Below are 21,811 nucleotides of genomic sequence, written 5' to 3'. Positions count from 1 at the left end.
AAAGAGTTGTTATAAAGATTTTTGTACATATAGGTCTTTTCCCCCCCTTTTTCTTCGATCTCACTGGGGATGAGACCCAATAGTGGTATTACTGGGTTAAAGGGTATGCACAGTTTTATAGCCCTTTGGACATAGTTCCAAATTACTTTCCAGAACGATTAGATTGGTTCACAACTTCACCAACAGTGCATTGGTATCCCTATATTTCCACATCCCCTCCAATAGTTATTTTCTTTTTCTGTCATATTAGCCAATCTTATAGGAAAGGTGGTATCTTAAAGTTGTTCTAATTTGCATTTCTCTAGTCAATAGTTACTTAGAGCATTTTTATATGACTATATATAGCTTTTATTTCTCCTTCTGATAACTACTTATTAATATCCTTTGACCATTTACCAATTGAGGAATGACTCATATTCCTATAAATTTGACTGAGTTCTCTATATATTTGAGAAATGAGATCTTTATCAGAGAGGCTTATTTTGTATATCTATATATATAATCCCGGTTTTCTGCTTCCCTTCTATCTTGGCACCACTGATTTTTCTTGTTCAAAGCCTTTTGAATCCAATGTACTCAAAATTTTCCATTTTCTATCCTGTAGTGCTCTCTGTTTTGTCATAAATTCTTCCCTTATCCATAAATCTGACAAGTAAAATATTCTATTTTCACCTAAAATGCTTATGATGTTACTCTTTATGTTTAAATCATGAATCCATTCTGACATTATGTTAGTGTATGGTATGAGATGATGGTCTATACTAGTTTTTGCCAAACTGCTTTCTGGTTTTCCCAGCAATTTTTGTCAAATAATGACTTCTTTTCCTAAAATCTTGGATCTTTTAGTTTGCCAAACACTGGATTACTATGGTCATTCATTACTGTGCTTTGTGTACCTAAACTATTCCACTGATTCTCCTCTCTATTAGATTATTTTGATGATGACCACTTTGTGATACAGTTGAAGATCTGGTTCTGCAAAGCTAGCTTCCTTCACTTTTTTTTTCTCATTGATTCTCTTGATATTTTGACTCTTTGTTCTTCTAGATGAATTTTGTTACGATTTTCACTTGCTCTTTAATTTTTTGGCAATTTAGGTAAAATTGTCATTTTTATTGTATTGACTTGTCCTACCCATGAGGAATTAATATTTTTTCCCAATTGTTTAGCCCTGACTTTATTCGTATGAAAAAAAAATTGTTATTGTATTCATATAATTCCTGGGTTTGTCTTGGTAGGTTTACTCACAAATATTTTGTATTATCTAAAGTTATTTTAAGTGGGATTTCACTTTCTATCTCATTTTGCTGGACTTTGTTAGCAATATATAAAAATGTTGATGATTTCTGTGAGTTTATTTTACATCCTGCAATTCTGCTGAAGTTTTTAATTATTTCATTTACTTTTATAGTTGATTCTCCAGGATTCTCTAAGTATACCATCAAATCATTTACAAAGAATTGTGGTTTTGTTTCCTCATTGCTTATTCTAATTCCTTCAATTTCTTTTTTTCTTGTCTTACTGCTATAGCTAGCATTTCTAGCAAAATATTGAATAATAATTATAATAATGGGTATCCTTGCTTTACCTCTGATTTTGTTGGAAGGCTTAGCCACATTACAGATAATGCTTGCTGATGATTTAATATAGACACTACTTTTCATTTTAAGGAAAGCTTCATTTATTCCTATACTTTCTGGTTTTTTTTTAAATAGGAATGAGTGTTGTATATTTTGAAAAGCTTTTTCTGCATCTATTGAGGTAATCATATGATTTTTATTAGTTTTGTTATTGATATGATCGATTACGCTGATTTTTTTTCTGATATTGAACTAGCCCTGCATTCCTGGTATAAATCCCTCTTGGTCATAGTGTAAGATCATGGTGACATATTGCTGTAATCTCATTGTTAACACTTTAAAAAAATTTTTTTTGCATCAATATTTACTAGGAAAATTGTTCTATACTTTTCTTTCTCTGTTTTTGATCTTCCTGGTTTACATAAGCAGCATATTTGTGTTTCAGAAAGAATTTGGTAGGCCTCTTTCTTTGACTATTTTTTCAAATAGTTAATATAGTATTGGGATTAATTGTTCTTTAAACGCTTTATAAAATTCACTGTGACTCCATCTGGTCCTGGGGATTTTTTTTTTTTACTTAGGGAAATCATTGATGGTTTGTTCAATTTCTTTAAATAAGGTTATTTAAATATTTTACTTCTTCTTCTTATAAAATGGATAATCAATATTTTTTTGTAAATAGTCATCCATTTCACTGAGATTGTCAGATTTATTGGCATATTATTGGACAAAATAGCTCCTGATAATTGTTTTAAATTTCATCTTCATCAGTGGTGAATTCACCATTTTTATTGTTGATACTGGTAATTTGGTTTTCTTCTTTTAAAAAATGAATTTTATTTATTTTATGGTTTCTTATAAAATCAGCTCCTAGTTTTATTTGTTAGTTCAATGGTCATCTTACTTTCAATTTAATTAATTTCTCCTTTCATTTTCAGGACTTCCAATTTGGTGTTAAATTGGGGATTTTAAAATTTTTTCTAGGTTTTTTTTTAGTTGCATCCCCAATTCATTGATTTATTCTTTCTCTAGGGCCTATTTTTTTTTTACTTGCACAAAATATTGTTTAGTTACCTTAAATGTCAAAAATTAAACTAGGTATTGTAATGTAGTATGAATGGAATACTCTGATTATCCAAATGCTATTGTTACAGTACATGGTGAATGTTAGGAAATTTTTCCCTATAATTTGTGTGTATAATTTGAACTCGGGTTTTACTCATTCCAGGACCAGCATTCTATCCACAGTACCACTTAGCTTCCTTACTTCCATTAGACTGGTCATGGTGAGAGAGTTAGAAAGGTTATGCTCCCCATTAGCACTCCCACATTCTCCTTTTACCACCATCACTCGGTAACCTCTCTTCCTTTGATGTTCACTCTTGCCAAATTTAACACCAAACTCCTCATGAATTTAGTTTTGAATCATGACTCACACTTACTAATATGTACCACTTTGGTGAGTCACTGACATCTCTGTCTCAAGTTACTCATTTGTAAAATGTAGACAATAATTCCTGTAGCAACTATCTCCCAGGGTTATTATAAGGCTCAAATGAAATAATCTGTGCAAAACTCTTTAAAAACTTTGAAGCATTATCTGGCTGCCAGTTAAAGGGCATCCATCCCTGGAGATCTTAACATTTCTCCTAGCAGGTAAACCAATTGGTGCTTTTTGTATCCATAGCTATTATATGGTACTTATTGAAACAAAGTTCTAGTGTACTCTGAAACTTATCACAGAATTCCCCTTCTATAATTGTTGGATGTACATCCTCAGTTCTCTATGTTTTCTTGTTGGAAGCTTTTTTGGCTAACTCACATGCATACTACCATTTGCTATATATATTCACTATGTTTGGCTTCTGTTGCTGAAGGTTCCTGATTGAACCTTTATGGCCAAAGAGTTTTCTTACTCTTTCTGAAGCTTGTTCTACTATTTAAATAAAATAATATGTTGCAAATTGGGTCAAGTAAATAGAAGTATGGCATTCACCATCCCCCAAAAGGTTATTGCTTCCTTTGAGTAGTATGCTCCTATTCTGTAAAGGTGAAACTTAAAACAAAGAGGAAATATCAGCATGGTATTAAGTATTTCTAAAGCATTAAACACTCCTTTGCTAATTATGCAAGTATTTTGAAATAATTCCATTTTACAAATATTAAACACTAGTTACAAGTAAGTCATCATTCTAAACACAGGGAGCACACGCATGTGTATGTGTATATATAGTATTATATATTACTATATATTATATATGTTGTATAATAAACTTAAGCATATATAATACATATATACACATATATACATATGCAGTATATTCAAAAATATAATATATATACATATATAAAAATGTGTATGTGTGCACATGTATATAAATATCAAAGCGTTACATTCTGATTGTTGGAGGAATTTACCAAGTGAATACAACATGCAGGATTATTTTAAAATGTAACAGAGTAGCATGTGATAATGTTAAAGGAAATATTCAGACAAAGAGATCGTTGCTAACATTTTTAACTGGGATGTGGGTGGACCAATGAGGGAGATTGAAGAAGGTTTTACAGAGGAGAAAGAGGTACCTAAGCTGATCCCAGCAGGAAGAAAAGGATTCTAAAGACAGAAATGAGATATTAATGCACTCCCCAAATGAAGAGAAGTGGTAAAAGAGTGCCTAAGAGATATAAGACAACATCCTGTATTCTGGAATGACCTCTTAGTCCTGTTTGCCTAAATGTAGATTACGGGAAAAGAGACTTAAATAAATCTGGGAAGACAAGTTGAATTCCATTGTCCTGGGCCCTAAATGCTAGGCTAAGAAATTTGTATTTTATCCTGTGGGCAATAAGCTGCTATTGAAGATTTTTTGAGTATTCAAAGTTTATCATTAGACTAATGACCTAGGTATATTACTTTAATTTTTGTGTGGAAGGAAAGATAAAGTTAGACATGGCTAGACACTAGTACCCATGTAAAAAATTCTAAATAGTAATAGACTGCAAGCCTAATGTAATTCAACACGTGGTATGAAAATTATTCTGGGAATAAATCAGGCATAGTCTCCCCAGAAGAAGATAATAAATCCATTCTACTCTGTCCTCTGTCCTCATCAGACCACCTCTGGAAGACTTAGCCAAAAGGGGGAAATGAGGATGTTTAAAAGCCTACTGTAAAAGTCACATAAGGATTGTCTGGAGGAAGCAGGGCTATTGAATCTAGAGAAATAAAACAGTGTGGATATGATTTTTTTTCTCTGTGTATTTGAAGAGCTGTCTTGTTGAAGAGGTAGTAGACTTGTTCTATTTGACCCTAAAGAACAGAAAGAAGATAATCTATACTCGACATAAGGATAAATTGTTTAACAATTAGACCTAGCCCAAAGTAGAATGGAGTTCCTCAGGAAATAGTATATTCCACCTCACTAGCAGTCTTCAAGATAAGACTTCCAACAAATATTCGCCCAATTGTTGAGTATCCACCCAATCATGGCAGACATCATATAAAGATTCATGGGCATTTACAGTTTGGACTGGATGGCCTTTGGGTCGCCTTCCTTTCTTCGATTCCATTTTTTATTTTTATTTTTAATTTTTGGAATGAAACAAGCATTTCCATAACATAGTATCATAAAGATTGCACATGAAATTGCAAATCTATTATATACAACTTGCTTTCCCTTTTAAATTTATCCTAAAGTTATCATGTAAATTTATTTTTTTCTTCCCTCCCCCCACCCTAGAAATGAGACACAAATATGTATACATATGTATGTATAGGTAGATATAGATATAAAAATATCTTCATATGTCCATATATAAAATCTCTCTCATATATATATATATATATATATATATATATATATACACATATATACATACATATATACACATATATATGTATATGTGTGTATATATATGTGTGTGTATATATGTGTACGTGTGTGTGTGTGTGTATGTACACACTTCTTTTTATCAGTTCTCTCTGTGGATGCAAATGGAGTCTTCCTTCATATGACCTTTGTAGTTAATTTGAGTATTTATAATAGTCAAAATGACTTATTCACTTACAGTTGTTCTATGTTTCTCTGAAGAATGAATTGGCAAGGGGAGAAGCTGGCTGTTGGGGGGAGGTGATTACAATAGTTCACACAAAAAGTAGTGGGGACCTAACCCAGGTTGCAACAATTTGAAAAGAGATAATGGGAAGGGTTTGCTAGATACATGGCAGTAGATTTGATAGGACTTAACAAATGAGAGAATGTTTCAAATGGGACAGAAGAGAGAATATAAGACAATTCTGAAATTTTGAGCTTGAGTTAAATGAAAGATGGTAGGTAGCCATTCCGTCACCCTTGCCCTGGACTGAAAATAAAAAGATAATTAATTTATTTTATTGTAACTTGAATTGAAAGCAACTGGGAACATTTAGTTGCAGATATCTAAAAGGAACTGGGAGCCTAGAACAGAGATAGAAATGAGGGGAGAGAGCACATACATATATGCATGAATATACTCGTGAATACATACATGTATGCTTATATTAATATACATATGTGTAAATACATATAGATTATATATGCATATGCATAAATACATAAAACTAGTATATATAATAGTAAAAATAGGATAGTATATAACTTAGCATATATAAACATAATATATTCAAATGTGCACTTGCATATTTATGTATATATGTGTAGATTGTATATCTGTGTGTATATATACATATATAGAGGCAGCAAGGTAGTGCAGCAGATAGACTAGGGGACCTGGATTCAGGAAGACCTGAGTACTGATCTGGACTTCAACATGTACTAGCTGTATGGTCCTAGCGTCACTTAACTTCTGTTTGCTTCAGTTTCCTAAATTGTAAAATGGGGAAAATAATAACATCTACCTCACAGGGTTGTTGTTAGAATCAAATGAAATAACACTTGTAAAGTGTTTAGCACAGTGTTTGACAAATTGTTTCAGTCATATCTGACTCTTTGTGACCCCATTTAGAGTTTTCTTGGCAAAGATACTAGTGGTTTGCCATTTCCTTCTCCAACTCATTTTACAAATGAAGAACTGAGGCAATCGGGTTAAGTGACTTGCCCAGGGTCACACAGCTAGTAAGCATCTGAGGCCAGACTTGAACTCATGAAGATGAATCTTCCTAGATTCCAAGCCCAGGCTCTATCCACTGTGCCGCTTAGCTGCCCCTGGCAGATAGCAGCCTGGCAAATAGTAGATCTAAATAAATTTTGAATTCTCCCACACATAAAAATATGCACACACATAAATACACATATATTACATGTATGTATTTGAGTGCCTGTGTATGAATGAATGCATTATATGTACATATACATTATATGTACATACACTGCATCTTCATGGTATGTCCCTTTATAATATTTTGACCACAGTCACATCCATGCCTGAAAAATGTAAAACTGGGGTGGCATTCTTTTCAAAAAAGATTTCTGGCTTTTCCTCTAAAAGAGAGTTGTCTTCTTAAACAACTTGGAAAATACACATGTGTGTTTTTTGTGTGTACATACATATATGTGTATATCTATATATGGATTGGATTAGGTGACTTCTAAGGTCCCTTCCAATGAATCATCAATCCTATGTAGATGACTTCCATCTTCCAGTGTAAAAGTGGGAGATATGGTCATGGAATATTTGGGAAAAATTTCTACAAAGACAGTGATTCATAGGATTAGAAAATTAGAGCTAGAAGGAACTTTAGAGGGCATTGACTCCAGTCTCATAATTTTATAGACAAGGAACTGAACCCTAACAGAGATTCTGTGGCTTGGTTAGAGTCGTACATCTTTTGTGTGTTTGAAGAAGGAGTTGAACCTACCTCCTGATTTTGAGTAGCTGGGTGGTAAAGTGATTGAGTGATGGACCTGAAGTCAGGAAGATTCCTCTTCCAGAGTTCAAATCTGGTCTCACCACTTACTAGCTGTACAACACTATGGTTTGCCTCAGTTTTCTCATCTGTAAAATGACCTGGAGAAAGAAATGGTAAAACCACTCTAGTATCTTTGCCAAAAAAAACCCTAAATAGTGTCGCAAAGAGTCACACATGACTGAAAATGACTGAATGACAACTCCCTAATTCTAAGTCCAATGCTGTATCTACAACTGCTTCTCCATTTGAGGCCCATGAGATGGATAAGTTCACCCAAAGAGAAAGTAGAGAGAGAAAAAAAAAGTAAGGTTCATGGTGGAATCTTGGGGAACTCTGAGAAATATTATGAATCAAAAATCGGATGAGTATGATGAGATCCAGGAGAGTATACTGAGATGAGAAAATGAATCAAGGAAAAAACAAATAAGTATAAGGACCATGAATTAAGCAATAAAAATTTAGAATAGACAGAAAAAGAAGAGAATGGGGAAAAGAAATGTTTCTCTTCAAAAAAAAAAGCACAGAAAATGAAAAAAAAAACACCTTTAACAAACAAAAGAAGTTGAAGGGGAGGGAAGTAAGAATAATTTTACTTAATTATACAACAGAATAAAAGAGAAGAATTTGATAACTAGATAAAAGAAGAAACAATTAAATAACTAAAATTTTAAAACTAGGGAAAAGGAGAGACAAATTAGGACTTGAATGTGAGGGGAAGAAAGCATGCAAGAATAGATAAATTAAGCAAAAATAGTTGACAAAACAAAATATCATATTTAAAGAAGATGAGGAATAAAAAAATCCTCATTCAAAGAAAAACAGAGAAAATAGAGGAAAGTATAAACTCAGGCCTTCAAATGTAAATGGATTAAACAATTCAACAAAACGAAAGAATGAGAGATTGAATAGGAAAACAAAACCCAGCAATTACAAGAAACATAATGTTATGAAATATTCAGAATAAAAAAGAGATTGGGGGTTGGAACAAAATTTAATTCACATGAAGTGAATAAAAAGAAGTGTTGCAATCATGGTATCAGGCAAAGCAAAAATAAAAATATTGCAACAAAGAGATAAAGAATAAAAGTACATTTTGCTGGGGGGGAAAACAGAGACAAAGAATCAATAACAGTATTAAACTCAAGAGGGCAGCAAGGTGGTACAGTGGATAAAGCACCGGCCCTGGAGTCAGGAGGACCTGAATTCAAATCTATCCTCAGACACATGATATTCACTAGTTATGTGACCCTGGGCAAATCACTTAACCCCGATTACCTCACTCCCCTAACACATATACATATACATACGTATATATACACACACGCACACACACACACACACACACACACATCTTATATCTCCAAATGCTTGATAATCAAATTACATAAAAGAAAACTTAACTGAATAATAGGATATAGACACTACTACAACAATAGCAGGATATTTTAATGCTCTTCTGTCAGTTTTGGAGAACTGTACCAGAAATATAAACAAAATGGGGAAACAAATAGAATTCAATAAATTTCTGGAGAAATTATAGTTAAAATTATATAGTCTCTTCTAAATGGAAAGGCTAAAGAATATACATGTTTTTCAGGACCATATGGAACTTTTACAAAAACTGACCATGTATTATGGGATAGAGATATTATGAATAAATGTAATGAGGCAGAAAAAGTAAAGATATCATTTATAAATCATAATAGCACAAAAAACAGTAATGAATTCAGAGATCACTAACAAAAGACTCTTGCTCAAATGTAGACTTGACAATAATATTCTAAATATTAAGTTAGTCATAGAGCAAGTACTATGAACAGTTAATAATGATGTGAAAGAAAAAAATATTTTGAAATATACCAAAATTTTTAGGCTGAAGCTACAGCAATACAGTTGGAAAAAAATGTATCCATAAAAATACAAATTAACAAAATAGAAAAGGTGAGGATTTTTTAACTGAATATGCATTTAAAAGTTAAAAAGCCAACAGATAAGGAAAAGTACAATAAGTACAAAAGAGAAGATACTGAAAATCACAGAAGAAATAGATAAATTAAAAACCAAAAAGATGATAGAAAAGGCAAGCAAAATTAAAGTTTGTTCCTTGTATATGTGTATTTATGGATGTATATACATTTTAAAGACTAAGAAAATTGATAAAGCTTTAGCGAGCATGATTGAAAAGAAAAGAAAAAAGTCAACAAAACAGAAAATGAACAAGTTGAAATTACATCTAAACCAGAATAAAAAGAACGATCACAATCTACTGTGTACAGTTATATAATAACAAAACTGGGAACATACAAAGATCTAAAATAATAACTTCTAAAAATAAAATGTCCAACCTAATAGAAAAACAAATACATATGTTAATTAAACTGATCACAGAAAAGAAAATAGAACTAAATATAAGGGAACTACCAAAGGGGATTGTGGGGATAAGGGACTCCTTGTCCTGATATGTTCACTGGAGAATCCTTCCAAACCTTTAAGAACAATTAGTACTAATACTCCATAAATTATTCTCAAAAACTAAAAAAGAAAGCATTTTATGAGAATTCTTTTATGAAACAAATATTGTCCTAATTCATAAAGCAGGGAATGGTAATGCAGAGCAGGAGAACCATAGACCAATATCATTAACGAATATCAATTTAAAATTTTTAAACGTTCTTTTAAGCAACTACTGTAACTGATCTAAAAATCATTCATTGTGACTCAATTATATTTATGTCAAGCAGGTAGAATGGTTCAACATTAAGAATATCATCAATATAATTAATCACATTAAATAAATACCATCTCAAACCACATGGTTATGACCATAGAAGCAGAATAATCTTAAGCACAGTATAACACTAATTTATGTTCTTTGAAGTATAGCCACAAAATGGCCTTTTTTAATATTATTAAAAATCTATCTAAAATCAAAACAAAGCAACATAGGCAATGAAGATACATTAGAGGCTTTCCCAATAAATGTACAAGACAAACAAGAAAACCCATTTTTCCTGCTATTATTTCATGTTATTCTAGAAATTCTAGCAATAGCCATAAGTCAAGAATAAGAATTTAAAGGAGTAAAGATAGGAAAAGGGGAACTAAAACTGTCCTTTTTTTTGGAAGAATGAATGATGATTTATGTGAAAAATCTTACAGAATCAGCAAATATTGTGCAAAAATTGACTTCATTACTACTTTCAGCAAAGTAAGTTGCAATCTACAAAATAAAGCCACCAGTAAAGAGCATTTCAATCAAATAATAACCAAATTCAGAGGCAATAACAAAAAGGAGAATTTCATTCAAAATAATGACCAAATGCATAAAATATTTGGAGCTCAATCTACCCCAGAGCACAGAAAATACTTGAATAAGGTCAATTACAAAGAACTCCTTTAAGAAATAAAGAATTTAAATAGCTGGATAGTTGGAGAAATATTCAGTATTTGTGACTGGACCATGCCAACATAATAAAAATACTTCAAAATTAATTAATAGTTTTAATGCTATACCATTGAAATTGCTAAAGGAGTCCTGTATATCTCAATAAAATAATACAATTCATTAAAAAAAAACAAATATCTAGGATATAAAGAGAAATAATGAAAAATTGGTTGGAATGAATTTAAATTATATTATAAAGTAGCAACCATCAAAACTATTTGGTATTGGTTAAAAACATAAAGTAGACAATGGGACAAACTAGGCAAGGGAGAATAAGAAACAAAAGAACTCAATAACCTATTGTACAATAAGGCTCAGAACATAAATTACTTAGGAAAGAGCTGCCTATTTAATTAAAAAAAAACTCCTGAGCAAAAATGGGAAAAAAAGTCTGGCAGAAATTAGATATAGACCAATATTTGACTCCATATTCCCAAATGGATATGTATAATCCAAACAAATTATAGAGATGATTATGAAAGATATTATTACTAATTTTGTTACATGAAATTGAAAAGCTTCTGCCAAAGTTAATACAACTCGTTAAAAATGGAAGTGTTCCAACAGAAAAAAAAATTTTGTATCAAATTTCTTAAATAAAAGATTGATAGCCGAGATATATAGGCAACTAAGAAGCATTAATGTTCAGTCATTTCAGTTGTGTCCAACTTTATGTGACCACATTTGAGGTTTTCTTGGCAAAGATACTTGAATGGTTTGTCATTTCCTTCTCCAATTCATTTTATAGATGAGCACAACTGAGGCAAAAAGGGTAAAAGTGACTTGGCCAGGGTCCCACAGCTAGTAAATGTCTGGGGCCAGATTTAAACTCAGTAAGATGAATCTTACTGACTTCATGCCCAGAACTCTAACCATTGTACCACCTAGCTGCCCCAACTAATAGACACACAGAGAAATAAACACATAGGCACAGACATTGACATGAGTGTATATGTTTGTGTATCCATTAATAATGTGTACAATAGTCATTCCCTAATAGATAAATGGTAAAGAATGTGAATAGTTTTTTAATCAACTATTAATAATCATATAAAAATTATCCATATTCCTAATAATAAGAGACATTAAATTTTAAAAAATCAAAACAACCCTATTTTTACCTCATACTCAGCAAATTGGGAAAGATGCAAAAGATGAGAATAGTCAATATTAGAAGTATTTAGGGAATATGTGCATTGTAGTGCATTGTTGGTGGAGCTGTGAATCAGTATAAATACTTTGGAAAGCAATTCAAATAAAGTGACTTAAAAGGTCCATACCTTTTGACCTAAAAATTCTACTACTAGGATATATCCTAGTGTTGTCATTCATAAGAAGAAAACACTTATATTCACAAAAATAACATGATAGCACTTTTTTTGTAGCAACAGAGAACTGGATAACTATTGATAGGAAATAGAAGATAACTATTGATTAGGGAATAGTTAAACAAATTGTGTAATAAGAGTGCAGTACATGGGATGTAAGAAATAAGGAATATGATTAAAGTAGAGAAGCACGGAAAAACTTTGCATGAACTGATTCAGAAAGAAGTAGCAAAGCTAATAAAACAATATACAAAATATACACAACAATGTAAATGGAAAGAACCACATCACAAGACAATTAAAAGTGAACATTGCAAAATTACAAAGAATAGAAATGGTCACAAAGAAAAGATATGAGAAGACATCTCTACTACATTTAGTTGTAGGGGTGGAATATTGCATATACTGGTAAGTCTTTATTTGTGAGAAAAATGAATCCCCTGAAATGGCTTTATTATTCAAATTAACATTGTATATTTCCATTGGGCTGGAGCCAATTACCTCATTTTACATAATTATAACTTCAAATAGTACAAATTTGAATGTATGTCGTTGCTTCCTGTAGTTAATTATTCACACTAATCAGGACCTTGTTGTATTTCCAGACTTTTTTTGTATATTTATTGGTTTTACTGATTTTTTCCTTTTTCTCTTTTTCTTTTCTATAAGTATTTATTATATGAAATCACTTTATGGAATAGAGAAGGGGAAAGGACACTGTGAGAATGCTGGCAATACAGAAAAACAATAAAACTTTATTTTTAAAGAAGTCATTAATGACTTTTGAGAGGACACTTTAAAAAGAGCAGTAGGATCACTAATTAAATTAGATTACAAGGAGTTTAAGAGTGAAGAGGAAATGGAGGCAATGAGTATAATCTACTCTTTCTTGGAATTTGGCAGGGAAAGGGATATTAAGATAACTTGAAGTGATAATAGGTCATGGGAAGGTTTTTGTTTGTTTTTGTTTTGTTTTAAAAGCTAGTGGAAACACGTGTCTCTAGGAATCTGGGATGGCATCAGCAGAAAAGGGAAGATTTCAAATGTGAAATAAAGACTATATTGCAACCTTCTGAAGAAGTGAATAAATCAGATCTAAGGGAAAAGTTAAGGGTTTAGCCTTGTAATGGGGGTGGACCACCTCATCCTGAGCCTAGCTGGAGAGCGTAAGAATTGGGGTAAGTGAAGATAGAGAGGAGGGGGTTTACAGTAGGCATTGAAATCATCTGTTCAGAAGGAGGTTGTTGGAGCCAAGCTGGAGACATGATAGAGGAGTTTTCAAATTACCATGATAAGTAATTCAGAGGTAAATAAAAAGATTGCTATGCATCTGTGAGTGCCCAATTGAGGTTGTCTAACATGAATTTCTTGTGGACCCATTACTAATGACTTTTGTAACTTTCTTCAGCAGTATTCAATGGCTCAGATGTAGAAATAGGAGTGATTAACATTTGAGAGCTAGCAGAACAAAGCCAGATGGACAAAAGATAAGAAAATCAAAATTGTAGGCCATTGCATAGCTGAATTAGTTGAATATAGATAATGTATGTAAAATGCTTTGAAAAACTTAAGGTGTTATATTTATAAAAGCTATTATTGTTGTTGTTGTCATTGTTATATTTGTTTTTTAGACAGGCAGTAGGAAAATGGATAGCAAATTGTCCTTGAAGCCAAGAAGATCTGTGTTATTGTGATGCTTCTGACACATGGTAGCTATTGACCCTGAGTAAGTTTCTTAATGTCTTTTAGGCAACTAAAATGATAACATGTAGTGAAGGTGCCAATCTGCATAGGGATAGCAAATTTACTCACCTAGAAAGCTTCTATACCAAAAAAATCACAGGTTCACTCCCTATCCCAGCAACATCATCATCATCATCATCATCATCATCATCATCATCATCATCATCAGTAGTAGTAGCAGCAGTAGCAGTAGTAATAGTAGTAGTAGTAGTTGTGGTGGTGGTGGTGGTGGTGGTGGTAGTAGTAATTGAAATAGTAGTAACATTTAAAAGTATTGTTATATTATTATTTCCAGACTGTGAAATGAGGAAAGGGAGGCCAGAAGAGGGCCAGGATAAAAATCAGGGATTGCAAGATTTGAGGTTTTAATAAGGGAAAAGATCAGGTTTAGGAGGATTGAGGCAATAGGAGAGAAGAAGGAACAGAGAGTATATTCTGGGAAGGGAGTTTCAGAATTTAAGACCTTAGAGACAGAACAATTTGAGGAGATAATGAGATTTGCAGCGTGATTTTCTCTGAATTGAGCTTAGACAGAGTCTCTCTCTGTCTCTGTCTCTGTCTCTCTGTCTCTCTGTCTCTCTGTCTCTCTGTCTCTCTCTCTGTCTCTCTCCTCTCTCTCTCTCTCTCTCTCTCTCTCTCTCTTCTCTCTCTCTCTCCCCCTCCACACCTTGATTGATTATACTTAATTTTTATAACAAAGAGTTCAGTTTGGGGGGGAGAGGGGTAAGGAAGGGTAGTTATGGAAAATGACCCATCATGCAGACATACACACACACACACACACACACACACACACACACACACACACACACACACATAACATATACATAATTATCCCTTCCACATAATGACTTTCCCTATCACTGTTTTGCTATATGGTGGGTTGGCATAAGAAATTAAATGGGAATTTTTGGGGAGTTTTGTAGAAGTTACAGAAAACAAGCAAAGGCCAGCAGATGACACAGAAAAAGTTTAGAAACTCAGAAATACATAAAATATATTTGTAATATTATATAACATATTTTATCTTTTAATATCATAAATATACCCAAATTTTGTAAGTTATTATAAACATCCCCTAAAAGAAAAAGAAAAAAAATAGCCTTCTTCTCTGACACAAATGTAGGGCTAAAAAAATTTTACCAGATTTTCCAGACCATGGGGGCACTGCACCCCTAACTCCAGGAATATGGAAGTAATAACTGTATGCGATATGCACACATATACTCATACATATGCATATAACATATGTATACACATGTTTATTTATATACACAGGCATATATGAGTATATATGTATATATGTTTGTATACGTAAATACATACACACATAAAGTGCTGTTTTGTTTTGTCATGTGTAGGTTCTGTATGTTTCCATAGGTCTGTCTAGATGTCATTCATAGGAAGGCAATAATAGACATCTCTAACATCCCTTCCCCCTTACCTTTCTCCAAGGGAGACTTCATTTTCTTCCGGGAGGTAAAGCAGGAGGTTGGGTTCAGAAGCTGTCCACTCTGCTATTTTCAGAGGGACGGAACACCAAATTAGAAATATATCTCTTGCTCCATAAAATATTATTGGTCTGAGGGAAGTAATTTTTAGGTTTGAGCTAACCTCTTGATTGCAATCGAGGTATGCCCCAAGCTCTATATCCAAGGCTTGACAACCTTTCCCACCAAATGCCAATTGCATAATGAACACACATACCAAAGAGCAAAGTAATCCATTTATCCAAATTGATAGCCCAACAGAAATCAGAGAAAGTATACATAGGAGAATATATATCAAACAATATGCAGTGTAAATGAGCTCTCAGATTGGGAATGAGATTACTAAATTCAACCAAGAGAGAGGGTGTCAGATCTCACCTAAGGGGAAATTCCCCAACAGAGCAAGCTGGGAATAGGGACATGGTAGAGCCTGACTACTTCTCTATATGTTGGCTTCTTCAAAGAGTTTTTCTTCTCTCTTCGATGACCTGAAGAGAGCTTGTAATCATTCATCTTTTCTCTCAATGCAGGAAGCCAGAAGAGCTTGCATGTCTCTTCTCTCCTACTTCCAACTCCGCCCCTCTTGCAAGTGTGGGATATTGAGTACTCAGTCTCTCCAAATGAGGAGAGAGTCCTATGTAAGTGGCCGTTTAAGCCAAGGTCTCATTTAGATGGATAGACAGACAGACAGGTAGATAGAGATATAAGATATTTAATAAAAATTTTTAAAGCGGGGGATCCTCTTTACAAAATAACTAGAAAGTAACCTATTTCTCCCCAAGACAACCCATTTCATTCTGGGACATCAAACTCAGATCTGGCTTGACCTCTGGGATGAAGCAGAACGAGTTTAGCTTTTCTATGTCACTGAAGCAGGGAAGAACTACAACAAAAATGTTCTTGCTCCCAGAGGGACCGCACTCACCAAGTTGTGCTTGGTCTTCCTGGCTCACGGCTACAGATTGTCCTTCCAGTCAGCGCCACAAGACCCGGCTTCTGGAAACCGGGTGGGGGAGGAGGGAACTTCGATATTCCCCGGTCAGCCATCAGCTATTCCTTAGATGAAAGTTTGTGAGGTAAAAATTTCTGAGGTGAAATTTCTTAAAGCCTAGTCTGCTTTCAGGCAGAGCTGCCCCAAGGTCTGCTGTTTGTTGATTTAGTAGAGTAAGCCCGGAGGCATCTTGTCCTTTCTGAGGTTCTCCCAAGTTGTCTTAGGAGGACAATTGCTTTATTCCTTCATTTTTGCTGTTTTTCTTGGCGATTCTCTGTCTGTTGTGGAGAGAATCTGGAGAGCCTGGAAATTTCTGACCTACTCCACCATCTTCCCAGAATGCCCCCGGGCCTTGTCTATTTTAATGGCCCCTTTTAAATCCTGTTGGCAATAATGAGCCCTGAAGGTTTCTGAACAGAGGTGTGACATGATTAGATCTATGTCACAGGAAGATTGTTTTGGAAATAGTATTGAGGATGTATGAAAGAGGAAAGAGATTAAATGAGCATGAAATTTTCATAATAGCCCAGGTGAGAAATTATGTGGATTTGGACTAGAGTGGAATGTAATAAGAAAGGAGAGGAACATCAGAGATGATGTGGAGGCAGGATTGACAAAACATCAACTAATTGAAACTGAGGGGTGAGATAGAGGAGGAATCAAGGATGACTGAAGTTATCAACTTGATTGATGTTATTTTCTGCAAAAAAAAACCCCAATTAATTAAAGTAAAAATGCATCTTGGATATTGACTCAAAATAATTAAACTTTCACAATATATTGTCAACACTATCTATAATTAATGGCACCATGAATTTCCCCACTAAAGTCCTCAGATGCCTTATTGTAGAGTGGAAGAGACCCAGAGTTCTCCTTGGATTTGCAAGAAGAGAAGAAGCTCTGATAGATGAAATCAATCTAGAAAATCTTCAGCTATGTGCGTAGGGGACACCTGTCGCTTTAACACCAGCCTTTTTAAATCCAGAGAGGTTATGTCAGAAGGTAGGCCAACAGATAATGAATTTTCACCAACAGCAATTTAGGAAGAACATTTTACTTAAGGGACATCTGGGCATTTCACACTTTTTTTCAGAGCAGAGAATACTCATATCAATAAAATCTCAGATCGTTGATGTATTGAAGAAATCATTGTGGCAATGATGCTCCTGATTATGATGAAAAAGTTAAATCTCACAGATATTCATTAAGTACCTACTATGTGCAAGTTGCCATGAAAGCAAAGAAAATAAAACAAAAAAACAATCCTCGCTGGAAGAATTTACATGCCAACATGTAAACACATAAGTACAAGATAACTTGAGGAGGAAGAGACAACTGAACATGGGTATCAGGAAAGATTTTGTCTTAGAGATGACACTCGATATGAGCCTTGAAGGTAAATAAAGATTCTCCAAAGAGTGTGTACTATTCTGTTTGTGGAAAATAAAGCTGTGCATAGGTATACAGGCAAGAGACAGCATGCAATGAAACGATGGCTCTAAAGTATGTGTGTGTGTGTGTGTGTGTATATACACACATATATACATATATATACATATATACATATATATATACACATATATATGGATGGATAGATGGTTGGAAATGAATATATACATTATACACATACATACACAAAGCATGTATTTTATATGTATTAAGGATATATTACATAAAGTTCATACACACATGTATATACATGTGTATTATACACACGTGTATACATGTGTGTATACATACACACATGTATGTTGTTCCTTTGTTCAGTCATGTCCAACTCTTTTCATGACTCTGTGAACCATAGAATACCAATACTATCCATGGGGTTTTCTTGGCAAAGATACTAGAATATTTTCCATTTCTTTCTCCATCATATGTGCATATATACATAAATGCATATATGTGTATATCTATGCATATGTGTGTATATATATGCACATATATATCATTAATACTTAATATGTATTACATATTAAATGTATTTATATGCATAATGATAATTATATAGTATAAATATGCACACATGTATACATACATGCATACACTATGTGTGTATATACATAACGTCATATATACACTTAAGTATATATCCATATCTACATATATAGGTACATAATATCCAAAAATTATATGTATCTATATGTATATATGCACACATACTCTATACATATATAGCATGTATATGTATGTGTGTATATACACACACATATTAACCTTAGTATGAGGTCAGGACTTTGTTCTATTACCTAAAACCTTCTATTCTTTCATTCCTCCCCACTCCTGCCCTGCCCTAGGACTCTGCAAATAACAACTCAGTATCAACCAAGACTCATCCTGGTCTGCCCCTCCTCCCTGCTCACCAATCGCCAATCTTTCAGGCTTGGTCAAAGTGTTCTCTGCCCTAGGCTTTCCATTTTGCTAGGAAGACCCTCTGTATCTTCAAATTGGTTTCCGGGTTCCTGAACTCAATGAATAAAGGGTTTTCACAAAGAGAAATTCCATTTAGGGACCTGGGTTAAACTCGAGTTTCAATATCTTTAATTGAGTCAGATTTTCCAAGCATATTCCTTTCAACATGTGATAGAATCATTAGTAAATATAGATTTAGGACTGCTGTGGAAAGTTAGGCGAAATTACCTATCACAGTACAGCAGCTTCAAGAACGCTTCTAAGTGAAAGCCTTTAAACCTGACTACAGCCTGACATGAGCTAATGATGCTGTTATCACCTGATAATGCATTTCCAGGTGAGCTAAGTTGTCCAAAGGCCATTGTTTCCTGTGGTGATGATGGCCTTCAGTAGCACAGCCCAATGGGCAATCTTGAGAGAAATTGGCCTACACCTAGAAAGAGAACTGCAATTAATGTGTACTGTTGCTGAAAGGCAGAGAAAATCTCAGGGCTCAACATTTGTCCGAAAGCCATTTTTCCTTTTGCTCTATAAAGCCTTAAACCAAATTGTTCCTTTTGAAAACCCAGAATGAAGAATTAAACCCTGAGAAACCTGGTCAAGGAGAGAGTAAGAAACAGACATAGGTGATGTCATCCTGGGTCTCTCCCACCTGTTTATTGACTTGGAAGCACATGCTTATTTGTCTTTACCACTGCCCAAACTCTGCTTCATCTTCTATTTTTCTTGGCTGCCTTGTTTTGCCATCTTCTCACTGGGTTTTGTATGACTGTTGCTGGAATTCTGATGGCTCTCATTTTATGTCCAAACAGTTCTAGTTTCCCCTCACCATATGGTCATCCTGATGTTACCATTTGCCTCAATCATCCTTTTTGTAGCTGCTTGAACATCTTAATTGATCTCATGAGCTATGTTAGGGATTTATAACGGGCATCTGTGTAATTCATCTCGTACACATGTCCTGAGTCTTTTTTTTTCCTTATTGGATGTATATTTCTTACAAACACAAACATATTCCCTGAACTAGATTTCACCTTAGTGATAACATAAATTAGTTTTTGTATATTACAAACTCCTGTACTTTAGCAAGGTCCAGGTAGGTACTTATGCTCCATCATTGGCTAATATCATACCATCTAGTTCTCTGAAGTATTGAAAGCCTTTTAATAAAGAAAAGAAAATAAGCAAGGGAAGACTTACATTGTATATTATACATTCTCAGGAAGAAGACTAAATAGGGAATTCTTATGTAATTATATAAAGAGGTTGAACAGGTGAGTCTACACTGCCCTCCCCTCCCTGTGTTTAAGAATATGGTATATTTTGAGTATTATTTTGTATTCTGACTCAGAGGTGAAGGGTTTGATAGTTTGGAATGATGCAACAAATCCTGAGGGCTCCCTTGGTTCCTCAGATTGCAGTAGGGGTAAGGGGAGGACCCTGAAAATCTCTGTCTCTGTCTCTCTATGTTTCTGTCACTTTCTCTGTATCTCCTTCCTTCTTTTCTTCCTTCCTTCTTTCCTTCTTTCCTCCCTCTTTCCTTCTTTTCTTCCCTCCTGCTTTCCTTCATTCCTTCCTTCTTCCTTCCTCCCTCCCTCCCTTCTTTTCTTCCTTTCTTCCTTCTTTCCTTTCTCTGCAGGGAGTACCATCATATTCAGCTCAGGTTTTACTCAGGCCTATTAAGTCTGAAGTAAAGAAGGCTACAACAGGGCTATAGAAGGAATGATTAGTTTGTAACATTTCCCCATGAACGACTTTTATGGCCAAGATGGTGGGTGCATGCTAATTTATAAATTTATTCATCTAGCACATATATGCTTATTTCTTGAAAGTTTGCTCGGGAAAGTCCTACCCTGATGACTTACTGTAGCATAAATGAGACACTGGACTATGATAAGCTACGCCAGTAGGGGCACAAAGCTCTGACAGACCCTGCAACCTGGAGGGGTTTGAGTAGAGTCCCAGGGATAGACTTTATTATTATTTTATGAAGTCTTGCCTAGCCAAGTTTAGAGCGGATCATCATCAAGTTGGCTGAAAAGGAATGACATTTTTTTGGCCCAGGCAACTCACAAAGTTCAGGCCAAAAATTGCTAGCTAATATAAAGTGGGAAAGATTTAGGAGGCACAATGAATGAATGAAAAGCATCTATGACGGACTTACTATGTACCAACTACTGCACTGTGCCTAGAATACAAACACACAAAAAAATGAGACAATCTCTACTTTCATGGAGCCTACAATCCTAGTGAATGTTTCCATTTGGAAAGTCACAAGGATGGTCAGTGAGCAGTGGAAGACTTAGGTGACTCACCCTTTACAGAAACAATGGAAGTCTCAGTTTGATTGTAGTTCCAAGAGGAAGTGAGGATGAGGGTGAGAGAAACATGAAGGAGAGAGTCAGGTTGAGTGGAGTATGGGGGAGGGCTAGATATAGATATACCGTTACATATCATTTTGTATTCATCCACCCACCAATCAAGACTATTTGGGACCAGCACAGAAATTTCAAAGTCAAGTTCCAAAGTCTCCTCAGCCCTCTGAAATTATACCATTATCAGCAATAATAATACATTATATTATAGATTAAATAGATTATCAGTGATAAACTTCCATAATATGGATAAGGCCATTTCTGGTTAACATGATATAAAGCTGTGGGCTTCCAATGAGGAAGAAGAAAGTGCACTGTGGCTAATAGAATGCCTGCTTTATAAGAGAAGAGATTGTTTCATCAAAAAAAGAAAATGTACCTCTACTAACTAACTAGTGTCTGCCACAGAATTAATGCTTGCTGTTTAGTCAGGTTAATGTGACCCACTTTTTATGTGAATACATGTGGGAAGAGAGATGGAATAACAATGGGAGAATGAGACTAGAGAATGAGGAGGAAAGTGTTGAGGTGTACTGCAGCTG

Source organism: Phascolarctos cinereus, unplaced genomic scaffold, assembly GCF_003287225.1.
Source record: "Phascolarctos cinereus isolate Bilbo 61053 unplaced genomic scaffold, phaCin_HiC Scaffold_726;HRSCAF=1367, whole genome shotgun sequence".
NCBI classification, from domain to species: Eukaryota; Metazoa; Chordata; class Mammalia; order Diprotodontia; family Phascolarctidae; genus Phascolarctos; species Phascolarctos cinereus.
This window is presented reverse-complemented; position numbering follows the sequence as displayed.